We start from the raw sequence: 19,905 nt of genomic DNA, 5'->3' as shown, positions 1-19,905 counted from the left end.
CCTACTTGTTATTCCTGCCAATATACTTGGAAAGTGACACAATTGATAGCTGTCTTTTGCTTAAGTAACTATAAAAGCTCATATAATCTCATCCATATAGGAGCATGTATGTACGTCATGAGAGGCAGTCAGATTCCAGTTCCCCAACCATGCTTACATGCCTGGCACAGGATCAACCTTGTCTGATTCAACAGACATCAACATTTTGTAGAATACAAAATGTGTTTGCACACCAAGTTTGTTTTCACTGATATTTCTCTGACTCTCATTTTTCATTTTTGAAACTGAATACAAGGCACTGCTCTTTATCAGGAAGAAATTGTGAAGGCAACTCAAGTGTTTACGTTTTCAAATGGAGAGCAGAGATTATATCTGAATGCAAGACAGCAAGGTAGATTCCACAAGGAGAGATGGACTAAGAAGACTACTACAACTAAAGTAGTGGGAAAAGATGGATGTCAAGTCAAGCCTACCAGGTTGCCACATTGTATCATGTAAATATTGAATACTCAAGACAAATAGGCAATCTCACAAGCACACAGGCCTAGGAAGGAACGTTGACTCCCTGTAGAAGAACTGAGAGAATATAAATACTTTTCACCCGGTTGCACTGAATGTTTTTTGTTTCCATTTCTTTTTATGCTTGTTTGACTTTGCTGAGTAAATAGTTGGGATTTTACATCCTAGTTACTTCATTATTCCAATTATTTCTGTGTAGCAAACTAAATTGCTAATCAAAGGCTCCACTTTTTCTTCCTTTTGTTGTGTAGAGATCAAATCTCACACAGACAACTGAGTTTTATCCTCAGCCCAGTAAAGCCTATGTAAGTCAATCATTTTCTTTTGACAGATACTAGCATGTTTAGATATTTAAACCACTTATACAATGTTCTGATGATGATTATAATTAACATATAGGTTTTAAGCTCAGTGTGTGTAGACTTTGCTCCAAAAGTCTCCTACATTTCTTCTTATGCTTAGTGAACATTTGAAGGAGTAAATTAAGTTTGCAGGTGATGTGAGATGGTCTGGATAATTGCTATTTTCCTCAGAGTTTGGCATGGTTTTATACTGGTTATTAACTGAATATTATATACTTTTGTTCCAATAGGATCTCACATGTTTCTATCCCTAGAAACTGACTTATATATAGCATCTACTATTTTTGGCATGCAGTCCTATGAGTTCAACAAACAAGTTTACAAGATGCAGAGAGAGTTTCAATGCTATCACATAGTATGCTGCCTTAAAGTATTTTCAACTTGTAACAGTCCTGGATATATTATTTTAAAGTTGTGCTTCGGTGTACAAGTGTGTGAGTGTCTGTTTGTGTGTGTCTGTTTGTGTGCGCATGCGCGCACGTGTGTGTGTGTGTGTGTGTGTGTGTGTGTGCATGTAGTCTATGCCTGCACCTGTGTGTGTGTATATATATATATATATATATATATATATATATATATATATATACCTCCCTTTTCCAGAATATCAAGTAACCAGAAATGCTCATGGTGCAGCCCTTTCACCGTGAGCTGTTTCCTTAACTTGTTAGTGTTGTGTCTTTCACCTTGAGTGTGGCATGTATCAACAATTTAATCCCATTTATTGCTAAGCCATAGTTTGATTCTCCATCTACTACTTAAAACTCCATTTAAGTTGTTATAGTTCAAACATATTGTGACTAAAGAATCTGCAAATACATGTGAACAGACTTTTGTGTGACAATAAGTCTTTATTTCTTTTGAGAAAATACAAGAAATTGCTATACTGCTTTTCAAAATGTCTGCCTAGATGCATTCCCAAGTATACACAAGCGTTCCTGTTGCTCTACACAGCCATTGGCACATGCCTGCCATCACTGTGGCCCATCTGTTTGATTTGGATCTCCCATCCAAGTCCTAGGTAGGCCTGACCCTACTTAGTTGCAAAGATCAGAGCTAAGGCATGTTCAGGTTGGTCTGACCACAGACTTAATGTGGATCTCTTCATGGCTTGAATTTGCACTTTTTCTAACTAACAGGGATGAGCAAAATACTATGGCCTTATGTGCTATCACTATTTCTGATAAAGTATCTGTTCAAATATTTTTTCATGCTTAACTGGGTTGATTGCTTTCCTTACTTAGTTTCCAAAGTAATTGATGTATTCTGGATAGCAGTGCTTTATGGTTGCCAAAATTTTCTCCCAGGCTTGTATTTTCATTTTCTTAGTAGTATATTTTGTAAAAATATGAAAAAAATCCAATTTATATTACCTTTTGCCAGTATGGGGATTTCCCCCTATCTCTTCAATACTATTATCACCACAAGTGACTATTGACTCAGTATTTGCCCAGTACTGGCCCCTCTACCTGCTTACCATGAAGGTGCATGGAAAGACCATCAGATTGAAAGTCATGGTGTCTATACTCTTTGTCTCCTATTAGCCTCATGCTTCTTCGTCAAGTTCAAGCTTGCACCTTGCCATCGACACTTTACAATTCAGCTTGCTTTAGGATCTAGTATATAACCAAACTTCCCATTTAATATAATGTTCCAGTTACAGTGGCAGAAATTTCACTTGAGGAGATAAATTACTCTACTTAGTGGGATAGATCAATGACTGGTGAGTAGCTTATTATTCATCAGAGTCTAGGAGCCTTGACCATTTAAAATTTTAAGTGAGCCATAATCATTTGCTCATTTGGGTTCATAGATTGTTCTGTGTTATTTCTTTAGAAAGAGACCGAAATATAAATATGAAGTCTTTGGAGCCTCAATTTCCTCATTGCTGGTTGGAACATTGTGCACCAGTGCTGGATCCATTGTAGAAAACAGAATTTGTATTTCATATGCCAAGCTTCTTTTTTGTATTATTAATTTTAAAAATCACAAAGAAATGTTCTGATCATAAATTCTCTTGGCATAGATGATATAAAAACACAAACATTAAAATGCCTTCTGGCTCCATATGTGTCTGTGTTGAAAAATATTTGTTTTCCAAGCCTCAGCCTCTCTCTTTTTGGTCAATAACTGTATACAGTATTTGCTTTATAGTTTACTTTTTGTGTTCATTTTGCTTAAGATAAACATCCTGTGCCTTTTTCATTCTTCTGACACTTTTTGCTCATTGTATGCAAAGAAACAAACTGATATTTCACAATAATCCACTTTAATCTATCCCAGTGAAATACTGTGATGTGCCTCCATTACTAATTTTTTAAAATAATCCCAATATTCTATCTGATGGAATGAGAGAATAAGTCCCAACCATATATAAGTGGACACAGGCAAAATGAGCCAAAAATAAAACTCAACACAAACATTGAGGATGCAGCCATAGCAGTGTCACTGAATGGAAGAGGGTCTTATAAATTCTATAATTTTAGTACAAGGTCTGCATAGCGTTTCATACCAGGCATCACTGATGGTGAGTCTTCAGCATCTTGCTTATCTAAAACATTATTTCGGAACTGAAGAGATAGTTCAGCCAGTAAGACCATGTGCCATTCTTTTAAGGGACCTTAGTTTCATTCTCCATGCCTTCCATGGGTGGCTCACAATTTCCTGTAACTCTAGCTCCAGGAGTCTTGATGCCTCTGTGGGTACCCACACTCACTTACAAATATGCAGAGACAGGTCCAAACATATATGCATAACTAAAAATAAGACAAATCTTTACAACAACACTACTATTTATAGAATGGGAAATGCAAGTCCTTATGGAGTGTGCACCTTTGTTTTGTCAACTTGACACAAACTAGAATAACCTGGAAAGAGGAAACCTCATACTGAAGAATTGGATCCATCAGATTGGCCTGTAGGTATGTCTAGGGGATGGAGAATTTTTTGATTAATGATTGATGTGGGTGGGCCCATCACTGTGACCAATGCCATCCTGGGCAGGTAGATATAGGTTGCATTAAAGAAGCAAGCTAAGGAAGCCATGGAGAATAAACCAGTAAAGAGTGTTCCTCTGTTATCCCTGTTTCTGATCCTGTTTGAGTTCCAGCTCTGGCATCCTTCAGCATTGGAATGTGACATGAAATTATAAGCCAAATAAATCCTTTCATTCTGAAATTGTACGTGTTTATAACAGCATCAGAGATGCTAGTATACTGGGCAATGCCCAGCTATAAGAAAATATGAGTGTGAGAGTTGATCCTAATCCACAACCAATCCTGGTAAAATAAATATAAGTTATAGTCATGTGCCTTGTCCCTTGGTGTGGATACATAACAAGAAATGATATAACAGTTAGAAAGTATCCTTATATGTGGCCAGAATAGATGGAATACTAGAGAAGCCCGCAAACCAGGACTCACAGGATCATAGAAAGCCACAGGTGTAAAGAACAGGATGACTCCCATCATCCCTTCCTGCCAAAATGCTTGAATAAAAGAAAATCCAAAGGTATTTGGCACTCTGGTGCAAAAGAAAAGAACTTAGTTAGGAGATAGAAAACCTGGGTCTAATCTCTACTACTCTACTAAGCAGTTTGAGTAGGTTTCTTTTATGTCCTCCAACATAGTCTCTGTCTACTAACTATCACAGGAAGGGATAGTCACTCAATTTGGATGAGGGCAAGACTGTACATTTGACACTTCTTCGACATTCTAAAGGACAACATTGTAGTCAAGTTGAATGAAGTTTGGAATGGTTATTATGCCTGGAAACACATGGTCCTATAACATAATCCTGAAGTTGATGAAAATGACTATAAAACAGGAAGGAAGTGAACTCTAAAAGCACCCTTGAAGAATATATGGCTTTCCTTATCCTTGTGATCACACAACACTACAAGAAGCAGCCTAAGGAAAGGCTTATTATGCCTTGCAGTTCAAAGAGATACATGCCAACATGGTGGGGAGTCATGACAACAACAGGGGGAGATGGCTGGCCATGTTATGTCTGAGGTCAAGAAACAGATGACCGACAGGAAGTAAGGCCATCCCAATGACTCACTTCCTCTAACAAAGGCTCTGCTTGCTAAAGTTTCTACATTCCCAAACTATACCGCCATCTAGAGATCAAGTGCATACACACATGAAACTGAAATAAAACATGGAAAAAATGTTTTTGGAGAAAGACTGCAAGGTAGAACACTTACTACAACTATTTCCTCTACTAAGGTAGGAAACAGGAAATATGGACAACAAACTAGGAAATGTGGCTAAAGAGATTTCCCAGAAGAATGCCCAAAGCAGGAATTGGTTATTCAAGGTTTTGGGTTGTTTGCTTGCTTGTTTGTTTGTTTGCTTGTTTGTTTGTTTGTTTTTCACTACATGTGGGGAAAATATTGATTGAGAGATATAACATGAACCAGAACTTCCAAGCAATGGCTTCAGATTTCAAGCAAAATTTAGAGAAAACAAACACACATACAAAGCCACAAGCCTCAGATTAGAAATACAAAATTATGCTTATTTCTCAGCTCCACTCACTGCAAAATGATCTCTGTGTAAGAAATGGGCTCAAGATTCACATGAGAGTTTTTTATTTGGAATCTATGCACTTTTAAAATTCCCACAGTTGTGGCACACCCTTGAGGAAAGAGAATAAATGCCTTCTTAGGGCAGTGCCACATAGCCTAGTTATCCCATGAGGTCCTACTTACTAGTAACATTACAGTTTTTCATGTATGGGTATATTAGTTATTTGTGTGTATGTAAATACATATGTCTTTGTGTGTGCCTGTAGAAGCCAAACCAGGATATCAGGCATCTTCATTTATCATGCTCTGACTTACATCCTTGAAGCAAGATCTCATATTGACTAGGAAGCACAGTGAACTCTGAGATTGTGTCATTTACTGGAAAAACCTGTTTTTAGTTGTGGTATGATTCTGCCTTAGCATACACTTTTAATCCAAGAGCTTTCTGCTTGAATACTATAAACAAGATTCTTGGATCTTGGATTCTTCTAATTCAAGCCTCTACCTGCACTCATGGAGCCTCACTCCTACCCATATCCCTGTCTATCTCCCATGAGGCCTGCTTTAACTAGTGACACAGGTGAGAACCCCCAAAAGGCCTTCCTGCTGGGATCCCATAATGCCCAGCAGATGTGGGCTCTGCCCTGCCCTGTCAGAGCTCCATCTCTCTATGGGTCCCCACCTCCATCTGCACTCATCTATTCCCCATCTCAGCTTTGTCTGCCTCCCAGGAGACCTGTTCTAACCTAGAACACACAACTCCATCTGACTCCTAGAAGGCCTGCTCTAACCCAGGACACCCAGGTCAGATAACACCAGAGGCAACCAGTTGGTGAAAAGCAAGAACAAGAACATAATCAATAGTAGCCAGTGCGTAACCATCAGAACCCAGGCCTCCTACTATAGCAAAACCTGGATATCCTAACACACCTGAAGAGCAAGACTGTGACCTTAAATCCCATCTCATGAAGATGATAGAAGCCTTTTAAATGGATATAAATAATTCTCTTAAAGAAAGCAAAACTTGATCAAGCAGGTAGAAGCACTTAAACAAGAAACAAATAAATCCCTTAAAGAAATACAGGAAAATACAATCAAACAGGTGAAGGAAATGAACAAAACAGTCTAAGACCTAAAAATGGAAATAGAAGAAATAAAGAAATCACAAATAGAGGCAACCCTGGATATGAAAATCCTAGGAAAGAGAACAGGGACTACAGATGCAAGCATCACCAACAGAATACAAAAGATGGAAGAGAGAATCTCAGGCATAGAAGATGCCATAGAAAAAACTGATATATCAGTCAAAGAAAATACCAACTGTAAAAAGTTCATAACTCAAAACATCTAGGAAATTTGGGACACAATTAAAGACCAAACCTAAGAATAATGGGAATAGAAGAGGGTGAAGATTCCCAGTTCAAAGGGCCAGAAAAACATCTTTGAAAAAATCATAGGAAAAAAAAACTTCCCTAACCTAAAGAATGAGATGGTGATAAGCATACAAGAAGCTTATAGAACTTCAAATAAAGAGGACCAGGAAGTAAAATCTCCCTGCCACATAATCAAAAAGTACAGAACAACAACAACAAAAAATATTAAAAACTGCAAGGGAAAAAGACCAGACCTATCATAATTATACCTAACTTTTCAACAGACACTCCAAGAGCCAGAAAATCCTGGACTGATATATCTTGCAGACCCTTAGAGACCACAGGTGTTAGCCCACACTATTATACTCAGCAAAACTCTCAGTCACCACAGATGGAGAAACCAAGATACTCCATGACAAAACCAAATTTGCAGTCTCAATTAACCTGGACCCCAGAGATCTTAGATACTGGAACACCAACCAGGCAGCATATACCAGCTGATGTGAGGCCCCCAACACACATAGAGTAGAGGACTGCCGGGTCTGTGTTCAATCAGAGATGATGCACCTAACTCACAAGAGACTGGAGCTCCTAGGGAATTTAGAGGTCAGGTGGGGTGGGGGTGGGGACATCCATGTGGAGAAAGGTGAGTGGGGAGGAGGTATGGGATATGGAACAGTCAAAAGGTGGATGGAGGGGAATAAAATATGAAGTGTAAAAAATAAATTAATTAATGAAAACAAACTTTAAAACATATCTTTCTGCTAATCCAGCCCTACAGAGAATATGAGGATACTGGAGGATTTACCCTCCAACACAAGGATGCTAACTACACCCAAGAAAACATAAGAAATTAATCATCTCACAGCAAACCCAAAGGAAGAGAATCATTCACACATAGTACCACCTCAAACACAATAACAGGAGCTAATAATCATTAGTCATTAATAGCTTTCAACATCAATAGACTCAATTCACCAATAAAACAACACAGGCTAAAAGACCAGGTATGTAAACATGATCCATCATTCTGCTGCATACAAGAAACATACCTCTGAAATGGAAACTTAAATTTAGGGTTCTTTGGAAAGTCAATTAGATGGTGTTTTGCTGGGGCAAACATGTGAAGGAACATTTAGCTGAAGTGAACAGAAGTGAAAGGCTAAGGCAGACACATGAAGAAATGTTTCATGAACTGAAGCAGACACAGGAGAAAATATATTCTGCTAAAGCAAGCATGTGGAAGGACATGTGATGAAGGATTCTATGGTAATGAAACATATGTATTGGTCTGCCTTACATTGTATAGGTGAGCTCCATTTGTTGGGATTCCATAGAGAAAAACAAATCAATAAGCTTGTGGTGGCATGCTGCAGTTTCTTGCTCCTTCTGAAGACTAGGGCTGATTGGCAGAGTGATGTCAGCTGAGACAAACACACATGCTAAGAGGCAAGACACTTGATAAGGCAAGACCTGTGGAAGACACCCGATGTTTGGAGGGATTATAAATAGAACAGTGACGAAGTTGAGCTTGGCTTGCTGGTAGAGCTAGCTGTGCAATGATGTTTGGTCTCCTGTGCTGGTATTCACTTCACTGAAAGAGGTACAGTTGTGAAATTTTCCTAGTGTCCCTTCAGGTCCCTCCTACTGACTCCTGCCAAGGCTGAGGCCTGACTGTCCCTGCTAGGTAGTGCCACCATTGCTAATTTCTGTTTCCTACCCCAACTCTACTGAACTGGACTGCTGATAAATCCTTGAAGTGTTTTCAAGTGGATTCAGCTGTCGATGCTAACCTGTTAACTGAACTGTCGATTTCCAAACAACACAAGACGGGAGTTACTCCAAAGAACCTTTCTAAACAGGCTCATTTCCCCCATATCCTTTCTTTCCCACTACCCATGGTGAGTGGTGGGCTAAAGGGAGGTTAAAGTGTTTAAGAACCATCATTAAAAACAGATTTTTGAAAAATTAAAGTTATATACGTCATTGACAAAGATAGACACTACCTCAGAGTAAACAGATGGAAAAAAAAAAGTTTTCCAAGCAAATGGACACAAGAAACAAGCTAGAGTAGACATTATAATATCTAATAAAATAGGTTTTTAACTAAAGTAATCAAAAGAGATAAGGAAGGACACTTTATACATATCAAAGTAAAATTCTACCAAAATAAACTCTCAATTTTGAATATCTATGCCCCAAATGCAAGGGTACCCACATTTGTAACAGAAACTTTACTAAAGCTCAAAACACAAGTTGAACCCCACACAATAATAATGGAAAATTTCAATGCCCCACTCCCACCAATGAGAAACATCAAATCAGAAACTAAACAAAGATACAATGAAAATAACAACAGTTCTTACAAAATGGATTTAACAGATATCTACAGAACTTTCCACCCCCAAAGAAAAGACTACACCTTCTTTTAAACAGCTCATGAAACTTTCTCCAAAATTGACCATACAATTAGATACAAAACAAGCCTCAACAGATACAAGATTGAAATAATGTTTTGTATTCTAATAGACCACTACAGGTTAAGGATGAGCTTCAACAACAACAGAAACAACAGAAAGCCCACATATTCATGGAAACTGATCAACTCTCTATTCAATGATCACCTTGTCAGAGAAGAAACAAAGAAATTAAAGACTTTCTAGAATTCAAGGAAAATGAAGGCACAACATATCCAAACTTACAGAACACAATGAAGGCAGTGTTAAGATGAAAATTCATAGCACTAAGTGTCTTCATAAAGAAATAAGAGAGATAGCATACTAGCAATTTAATGCACACCTGAAAGCTCTAGAACAAAAAGAAGCAAACATACCCAAGAGGAGAGTAGAGGACAGTCAGGAAATAATCAAACTCATGCCAAAATCAATCAATTAGAAACAAAGAGAACAATACAAAGAATCAACAAGACCAGGAGCAGGATCTTTGAGAAAATCAACAAGATAGAGAAATTCATAGCTAAAGGAGCTAAAGAGCACAGAGACAGTATTCAAATTAACAAAATCAGAAATGGAAAGGGAGCCATGATAACAGAAGCTGAGGACATTCAAAAAATCACTACATCTTACTTCAAAAGTCTATACTCAACAAAACTGGAAAATCTAAATGAAATGATCATTTTCTAGACAGATACAAGTTACCAAAGTTAAATCAATATCATATAAACCATCTACACAGACCCATAACCCATAAGGAAACAGAAACAGTCATTAAAAACCTCCCAACCTATCTTGTGTCCCGGGTCCCTCCGAGACCAGTCTGCACAGGTGAGAGTGCAGACTACAGAAGCAACATAGCTTATGGGACAGAACCCCGTTTCAGGCTCCAGACATCCGGGCACTTTCCCTGCTAGAGGAGAGTGGCCACCTGGGAGGGCTCTGACTGCCTGAGCAGGTGAGAAAGCCATCTTGTGTCGCAAGTCCCTCGGAGACCAGTCTGTGCAGGTGAGTTCGCAGACTGCAGAGGCAACACATCTTCTGGGACAGGCCCTGTTTCTGGCCTTCATCATCAGCCAGGAGGCAGGTCTGAATGCCAGACCTGGGTGCACCTTGCCTGCAGAGAGTACTCTGACCACTGAGACTCGGGAGACAGCTGGACTGCTACGCTCTCCGGTCGAGTCAACTGGACAAGCTGAGAGGCTTAAAAGTCACTCATGAGGCAAAAGAGTTTCAAGGAAGCTCTCCTCCTGGAGTCTAGTGTTCCCTACCCATACAGTAATTTTTCATTCCCGCATTCCATTCCCGCATTAGTCTAGTGTATGGATCCACGTGCTCTCTTTCAGTATTTTTCTATTATAAGTGCTTTTTAAGATTGAATTCTGACATAGCTAAAGCCGTCCGCCAGTGTTCCAACAATCCTAGTTCGTCCTTAGCAAGACCTTGGGCTTGGAATTCAGTACTGCCCCTGGTATTACACTATCTCTTTGAGTAAAAGTTAGGTCACTGCCCTTCACAGGAATTTACCATCACTAAGGAAGAAGGAAGTTTCAGACCAAAGGAGAAACCAGAATAGATATTTAGAACTGTAGCAGAGTTACACCCATACACACGTATTTACAATGGCCTAAGGGGAAGGTGGACTATACAAGAGACTAAAATAGGAACTATGGCAAGGACGCAAAGCCCTTGACCCTGGCTTCTAAGATTAGTGAATCTTAGGTGGAGCCCTTGTTGATCCCAGCTGTTATCAATGAATTTTATCCCAGGTGGTTCCTGTTAGACCTTTTGTGTTTGCATTCCTTTGTTTTATGTAAGATTCTGGTTACCTCAATTGTACCTTGCAAATATGTCACCCAACTTCCTTATTGTCCTCTGCATAAAAAGTCTGAGGCTCAATTCGAAAATTACACTCAGATTCCACATGAACTCTCCTGTGCGTGTCTGTTTGTCGCTCATCCACTCTTTGCCCACCCTCATCAAGAGACCACGTTCCACGCAGACACAGGGACCCAGAGGGTCTGCGGCACTGGACTTTTTGGACTGCTGACAAAGGCTAACAGAATCACAGAAGGAACAAGCTCCAGCCAGAGACAACTATAACAACTAACTCCAGAGATTACCAGATGGCAAAACGCAAATGTAAGAATCTTACTAACAGAAACCAAGATAGCTCACCATAATCAGAACCAGCACTCCCACCTCAGCCAGTCCTGGATACCCCAACACACCTGAAAAGCAAGATTCAGATATAAAATCATATCTGATGATGCTGGTAGAGGACTTTAAGAAGGGCATTAATAACTCACTTAAAGAAATACAGGAGAACACTGCTAAACAGGTAGAATACATTAAAGAGGAAGCACAAAAATCCCTTAAAGAATTATGATAAAACGCAACCAAACAGGTGATAGAAATGAACAAAACCATCCAAGACCTAAAAAGGGAAGTAGACACAATAAAGAAAACCCAAAGGGAGACAACTCTGGAGATAAAAACCCTAGGAAAGAAATCAGGAAACATAGATGCGAGCATCAGAAACAGAATACAAGAGATGGAAGAGAGAATCTCAGGTGCAGAAGATTCCATAGAGAACATGGGCACAACAATCAAAGAAAATGCAAAATGCAAAATGATCTTAACTCAAAATATCTAGGAAATCCAGGACACAATGAGAAGACCAAACCTACAGAAAATAGGAGTAGACAAGAATGAAGATTTTCAACTCAAAGGGCAGGCAAATATCTTCAACAAAATTATAGAGGAAAACTTCCCAAACCTAAAGAAAGAGATGCCCATGAACATACAAGAAGCCTACAAAACTCCAAATAGACTGGACCAGAAAAGAAATTCCTCCTGACATATAATAATCAGAACAACAAATGCACTAAATAAAGAGAGACTATTAAAAGCGGTAAGGAAAAAAGGTCAAGTAACATATAAAGGCAGGCCAATTAGAATTATACCAGACTTCTCACCAGAGACTATGAAAGCCAGAATATCCTGGGCAGATGTTATACAGACCCTCAAAGAACACAAATGCCAGCCCAGGCTACTATACCCAGCCAAACTCTCAATTGCCATAGATGGAGAAACCAAAGTGTTGCATGATAAAAACCAAATTCACACAATATCTTTCAATGAATCCAGCCCTTCAAAGGATAATAAAGGGAAAACACCAACACAAGGACAGAAACTATGCCCTAGAAAAAGTAAGAAAGTAATCCTTCAACAAACCTAAAAGACGACAGCCTCAAGAACAGAATCCCAACTTTAGCAAAAAAAATAACAGGAAGCAACAATTAATTTTCATTAATTTCTCTTAACATCAATGGACTCAATTCCCCAATAAAAGGGCATAGACTGATAGACTGGCTACACAAAGAGGTCCCAACATTTTGCTGCTTACAGGAAACCTACCTCTGGGGAAAAAACAGACACTACCTCAGAGTAAAAGGCTGGAAAACAATTTTCCAAGAAACTGGTCCGAAGAAACAAGCTGTAGTAGCCATTCTAATATCGAATAAAATCTATTTCCAACCCAAAGTTATCAAAAAAGACAAGGAGAAGCACTTCATACTCATCAAAGGTAAAATCTTCCAAGATGAACTGTCAAATCTGAATAGCTATGCTCCAAATGCAAGGGCATTCACATTCATTAAAGAAACTATAGTAAACATCAAAGTACACATTGCACCTCACACAATGATAGTGGGAGACTTTAATACCCCACTCTCACTAATGGACAGATCCTGGAAACAGAAACTAAATAGAGACACATGGACACTAGCAGAGGTTATGAAACAAATGGATTTAATAGATATCTACAGAACATTTTATCCTAAAACAAAAGGATATACTGTCTTCACATCACCACATGGTACCTGCTCCAAAATTGACCATATCATAGGTCACAAAACAAGCCTCAACAGATACAAAAATATTGAAATTATCCCCTGCATCCTATCAGATCACCACGGACTAAGGCTGATCTTCAATAACAGCATAAATAATAGAAAGCCAACATTCATGTGGAAACTGAACAACACTCTACTCAATGATACATTGGTCAAGGAAGAAATAAAGAAAGAAATTAAAGACTTTTTAGAGTTTGATGAAAATTAAGCCACAATATACCTAAACTTATGGGACACAATGAAAGCAGTACTAAGAAGAAAACTCATATCTCTGAGTCCCTCCAAAAGGAAACTAGAAAGAGCATACACTAGCAGTGTGACAGCACATGTAGAAGCTCTAGAACTAAAGGAAGCAAATTCACCCAAGAGGAGTAGATGGCAGGAAATTATCAAACTCAAGGCTGAAATCAACCAAGTAGAAACAAAAAGAACTATTCAAAGAGTCAACCAAACCAGGAGCTGGTTCTTTGAGAAAATCAACAAAATAAATGAACCCTTAGCCAGACTCACTAGAGGGCACAGGGACAGTATCCTAATTAACAAAATCAGAAATGAAAAAGGAGACATAACAACAGATCCTGAGGAAATCCAAAACATCATCAGATCCTACTACAAAAGGCTATACTCAACAAAACTAGAAAACCTGGATGAAATGGACAACTTCCTAGACAGATACCAGGTACCAAAGTTAAATCAGGATAAGATTAATGATCTAAACAGTCCCATTTCCCCTAAAGAAATAGAAGCAGTCATCAATAGTCTCCCAAATAAAAAGGCCCAGGACCAGATGGGTTTATTGCAGAGTTCTATCAGACCTTCAAAGAAGACCTAATTTCAACTCTCCTCAAACTATTCCACAAAATAGAAACAGAAGGTACGCTACCAAATTCATTCTATGAAGCCACAATACTCTGACACCTAAACCACACAAATATCCAACAAAGAAAGAGAACTTCAGACCAATTTCCCTTATGAATAGTGATGCAAAAATACCCAATAAAATTCTCGCAAACCGAATCCAAGAATACATCAAAATGATCATCCATCATGACCAAGTAGGCTTCATCCCAGAGATGCAGGGATGGATTAATATATGTAAATCAATCAACGTAATTCACTATATGAGCAAACTCAAAGACAAAAACCACATGATCATCATGTTAGATGCTGAGAAAGCATTTGACAAATTCCAACACCCCTTCATAATAAAAGCCTTGGAAGGCTCAGGAATTTACGGCCCATACCTAAACATAATAAAAGCCATATACAGCAAACAAGTAGCCAACATCAAACTAAATGGAGAGAAACTGGAAGCAATCACACTAAAATCAGAGACTAGACAAGGCTGCCCAATTTCTCACTACCTATTCAATATAGTACTTGAAGCCTGGCATGGTGGCACAAGCCTTTAATCCCAGCACTCAGGAGGCAGAGGCATGTGGATTTCTGAGTTCGAGGCCAGCCTGGTATACAAAGTGTGTTCCAGGACAGCCAGAGCTACACAGAGAAACCCTGTCTCGAAAAACAAACAATAAACAACAACAACAAAAAAAAACCCAAACAAACAAAAAACAAAGAAACAATCAAAAATAGTACTTGAAGTCCTAGCCAGAGCAATTTGACAACAAAAGGAGATAATGGGGATACAAATTGGAATGGAAGAAGTCAAAATATCACTATTTGCAGATGATATGATAGTATATATAACTGACCCTAAAAATTCCACCAGAGAACTCCTAAACCTGATAAACAGTTTCAGTGCAGTAGCTGGATATAAAATTAACTCAACAAATCAATGGCCTTTCTCTACACAAAGGATAAACGGGCTGAGAAGGAAATTAGGGAAACAACACCCTTCACAATAGTCACAAATAATATAAAATACCTGGGTGTGACTCTAACTATGAAAGTGAAAGATCTGTATGTCAAGAACTTCAAGTCCCTGAAGAAAGAAATTGAAGATCTCAGAAAATGGAAAGATCTCCCATGCTCGTGGATTGGCAGGAATAATATAGTAAAAATGTCTATCCTGCCGAAAGCAATCTACAGATTCGATGCAATCCCCATAAAAATTCCAACTCAATTCTTCACTGAGATATAAAGGGCAATTTGCAAATTCACATGAAATAATAAAAAACCTAGGATAGCAAAAACTATTCTTAACAATAAAAGAACCTCTGGTGGAATCACCATTCCTGACCTGTACTACAGAGCAATGGTGATAAAAACTGCATGGTACTGGTACAGTGACAGACAGGTAGATGAATGGAATAGAATTGAAGACCCAGAAATGAATCCACACACCTATGGTCACTTGATCTTTGACAAGGGAGCTAAAACCATCCAGTAGAAAAAAGAGCATTTTCAACAAATGGTGGTGGCACAAGTGGCAGATATCTTGTAGAAGAAAGCAAATTGATCCATTCCTATCTCCTTGTACAAAGTTCAAGTCTAAGTGGATCAAAGAACTCCACATAAAACCAGAGACACTGAAACTTATACAGTAGAAAGTGGGGAGAAGCCTTGAAGATTTGGGCACAGGGGATAAATTCCTAAACAGAACAGCAATGGCTTGTGCTGTAAGATCAAGAATTGACAAATGGGACCTCATAAAATTGCCATGCTTCTGTAAGGCAAAAGACACCGTCAATAAGACAAAAAGGCCACCAACAGATTGGGAAAGTATTTTTACCAATCCCAGATATGATAGGGGACTAATGTCCCATATATAGAAAGAGCTCAAGAAGCTGGACTCCAGAAATTCAAATAAGCCCATTAAAAAATGGGGTACAGAGCTAAACAAAGAATTCTCAACTGAGGAATACCGAATGGCCGAGAAGCACCTGAAAGAAATGTTCAACATCCTTAATCAACAGGGAAATGTAAATCAAAACAACCTTGAGATTCCACCTCACACCAGGCAAAATGGCTAATATCAAAAATTCAGGTGACAGCAGATGTTGGCGAAGATGTGGAAAAAGAGGAATACTCCTCCATTGTTGGTGGGATTGCAAGCTTGTACAACCACTCTGGAAATCATTCTGGCAGTTCCTCAGAAAACTGAATATAGTACTATGAGAAGATCCAGCAATACCTCTCCTGGGCATATACACAGAAGATGTTCCAACTTGTAATAAGGACACCTGCTCCACTATGTTCATAGCAGCCTTATTTATAATAGCCAGAAGCTGGAAAGAACCCAGATGTCCCTCAACAGAGGAATGGATACAGAAAATGTGGTACATTTACACAATGGAGTACTACTCAGCTATTAAGAATGAATTTATGAAATTCCTAGGCAAATGGATGGACCTGGAGGGCATCATCCTGAGTGAGGTAACTCAATCACAAAAAGAACACAGATTGTATGCACTCACTGATAAGTGGATATTATCCCAGAAACTTAGAATACCCAAGATATAATTTGCAAAACACATGAAAATCAGGAAGAAGGAAGACCAACGTGTGGATACTTCATTCCTCCTTAGAATAGGAAACAAAATACCCATGGAAGGAGTTACAAAGTTTGGAGCTGAGATGAAAGGATGGACCATCCAGAGACTACCCCACCCAGGGATCCATCCCATAATCAGCCACCAAACCCAGATACCATTGCATATGCCAGCAAGATTTTGCTGAAAGGACCCTGATATAGCTGTCATGTGAGGCTATGCCAGTGCCTGGCAAATACAAAAGTGGATGCTCACAGTCATCTATAGAATGGATCACAGGGCCCCCAATGGAGGAGCTAGAGAAAGTACCCAAGTAGCTGAAGGGGTCTGCAACCCTTTAAGTGGAACAACAATATGAACTAACCAGTACCTCAAGAGCTCTTGACTCTAGCTGCATATGTAGCAGAAGATGGCCTAGTCAACCATCATTGGGAAGAGAGCCCCCTAGGTCTTGCAAACTTTATATGCCTCAGTACAGGGGAACACCAGGGCCAAGAAGTGGGAGATGGGGGTAGGAAGCAGCGCACGGGGAGGGTTTTCAGAACTTTCAGGATAGCATTTGAAATGTAAATAAAGAAAATATTTAAGAAAAAAAAAAACAAAGCTCCCAACCAAATAAAGCACAGGGCCAGATGGTTTTAGTGCAGAATTCTATCAAACTTTAAACAAAGAACTCAAACTATTCCACATAATAGAAACAGAAGGAACACTACCTAATTCATTCTATGAAGCAACAGTTACCCTGATAAATAAACTACACAAGGACCCAACAAAGATTCAGAACTTCAGACTAATTTTGTTTATGAATATTAACGCAAAAATGCTCAATAAAATGCTTGCACACTGAATCCAATAACACGTGAAGAACATCATTCACCAAGATCATGTAGGCTTCATGCTTGGGATGCAGGGATGGTTTAGTATACAAAACTCCATCAACATAATCTACTATATAAACAAACTCAATGAAAATAATGATATGGTCATCTCATTCGATGCTGATCCTTCAACAAAATCCAACATCCCTTTAAGTTAAAAGTCTTGGAGAGACCAGGGATTTATGACACGTACCTAACCATAATAAAAGCAATATGCAGCAAGTCAATAGTCAACATCAAATTAGATGGAGAGAAACTCAAAGCAATCAGGGACAAGACAAAGATGCCCACTTTCTCCCTATCTATTCAATATAGTACTTGAAGTACTTACTAGAACACTAAGACAACAAAAGTTGATCCGGGAATTCAAATTAAAAAGGCGGAAGTCAAAATCTCACTATTGCAGATGATATGATAGCATATATAAGCAACCTTCAACATTCTGCCAAAGAAATCTTACAGCTGAGAAACAAGTTCAGCAGAGTGGCTGGATATTAAATTAATTCAAAGAAATCAGATGTCCTCCTTTATACAAATGATATACTGGCTGAAAAAGAAATTTGGGAGACAACACCCTTAACAATATCCACAAATAATATTAAATATCTTGGTGTAATTCTGACCAAGTAAGTGAAAGATATGTATGGCAAGAACTTCAAGTCTCTGAAGAAAGAATTTTAAGAAGAACTCAGAAGATAGAAATATCTTCCATTCTCATGGATCTGTGGGATTATCATAGTAAAAAAAAAAAAAAACAGGTATCTATTCAAAAGCAATATACAGATTCAATGCAATTCCCATCAAAATTCCAAGATATTTTTACAGACCTTGAAAGAGCAATTCTCATTATATGGAAAAACAAAAAGATCATGATAGTGAAAACAATTCTCAACAATAAAAGCACCTTTGGAGAGAAATCACCATCACTGACCTCAATCTGTACTGCAGAGCAATTGTGATAAAACACAAACACACACACACACACACACCATATATACAGAGACAGACCAATGGAGTAGAATTGAAGGCCCAGAATTAAACCAATACACCTATAGACACATGATTTTTGACAAAGCTGCCAAAACCATACAATGGAAAAAAGAAAGCATCTTCAACAAATAGTGCTGGTCTAACTACATGCTGGGTCTGCATGTGGTAGAATACAAACAGAGCCATATTTAGCACCTTGTACAAAGCTCAAGACCAAGTAGATCAAGGACCTGAACATAAAACCAGATACACTGAATCTAATAGAAGAAAAAGTGGGAAATAGCTTTTAACACATTGACACAGGAAATTTTTCTGAACAAAACACCAATGGCTCATGCTCTAACATCAACAATTGATAAATGGAACCACAGGAAACTAAAAAGCTTCTGTAAGGCTAAGGACACTGTCAATAGGACAAGACAGCACACTAGAAACTGGAAAAAGATCTTCACCAACCTTACATTTGATAGTATTTCCATTGAAAAGCTTGCCAAACCCTCTTAACCTCTATATGTCTTTCATTTAGAAATTATGCATATGTTCAAGTACAGAAAATTATAAGGGGAAAATGCCATACACTTCAATCATTTTAAATGGTAAGACAAATTAAATAAAAAATTCAAGAATATTCTTCCTGTATCCAAATGTGTCACCTTTGGTACCCAACACTGGAAGATTCTAGAAAGGATGGAAATAAAGAATAAGCCCTTAGTTTTCAATGTTAAGTCCTATCCTCTTTGTCTATCTAGTCAATCATAGGCAGGATGTTTCTCTCTAATCCTGGCTCTAGGCCGCAGCAAGTTACAACCTTAGGAAAGTTCCTGAACATCTCTAAGCCTCTATGTCTTCCTCTGTAAAATAGAGATAATATTAGTTACTACTCACAGGATTGTTTTAAGGATTAAATAAATTAATATGCATGAAGGGCTTAAAAGTTCTTAGCATATAATAAATGCTTGATTACTGTTGACAATCGTGGTTGCTCTTGGTTAGGCACTTTTGGTATTACCACGCTGTTCAGCTCACTATTGCCCAGATAAACATTCACCACTCAGTGGCTTTACTTGTGTCTCAGCCTCTGCCTGGAATATCCTTCCTTTATCCTCTCTTGGTAACATCATTCTCATCTTTTATAACCAAGCTGAAAATGTTATGTCTCTTGGAACAATATAACTGATGCTCCTGGCATAACTAATCTCTCTTTCTTCTCTGTTCCTATAGTACTTTTACCAACCTCAAAATATCACTTCCCACCATTATGGACAGGTACTTACCGGCCTTGTCCTCTGATGTTGGGATTCCTTTAGTGTCATGATAATGTGAGACCCATGCCAAACGATATAGGGTGTGCTAAAGAACTGGCTACAGCGGGGACCAATACCTATCACATTTGCTATCTGGAGTGCTGGGAATAAAATCACCTCAGAAGAGCT

This window comes from Mus caroli, unplaced genomic scaffold, assembly GCF_978045245.1.
Source record: "Mus caroli unplaced genomic scaffold, Mus_caroli_1 scaffold_14, whole genome shotgun sequence".
NCBI classification, from domain to species: domain Eukaryota; kingdom Metazoa; phylum Chordata; class Mammalia; order Rodentia; family Muridae; genus Mus; species Mus caroli.
This window is presented reverse-complemented; position numbering follows the sequence as displayed.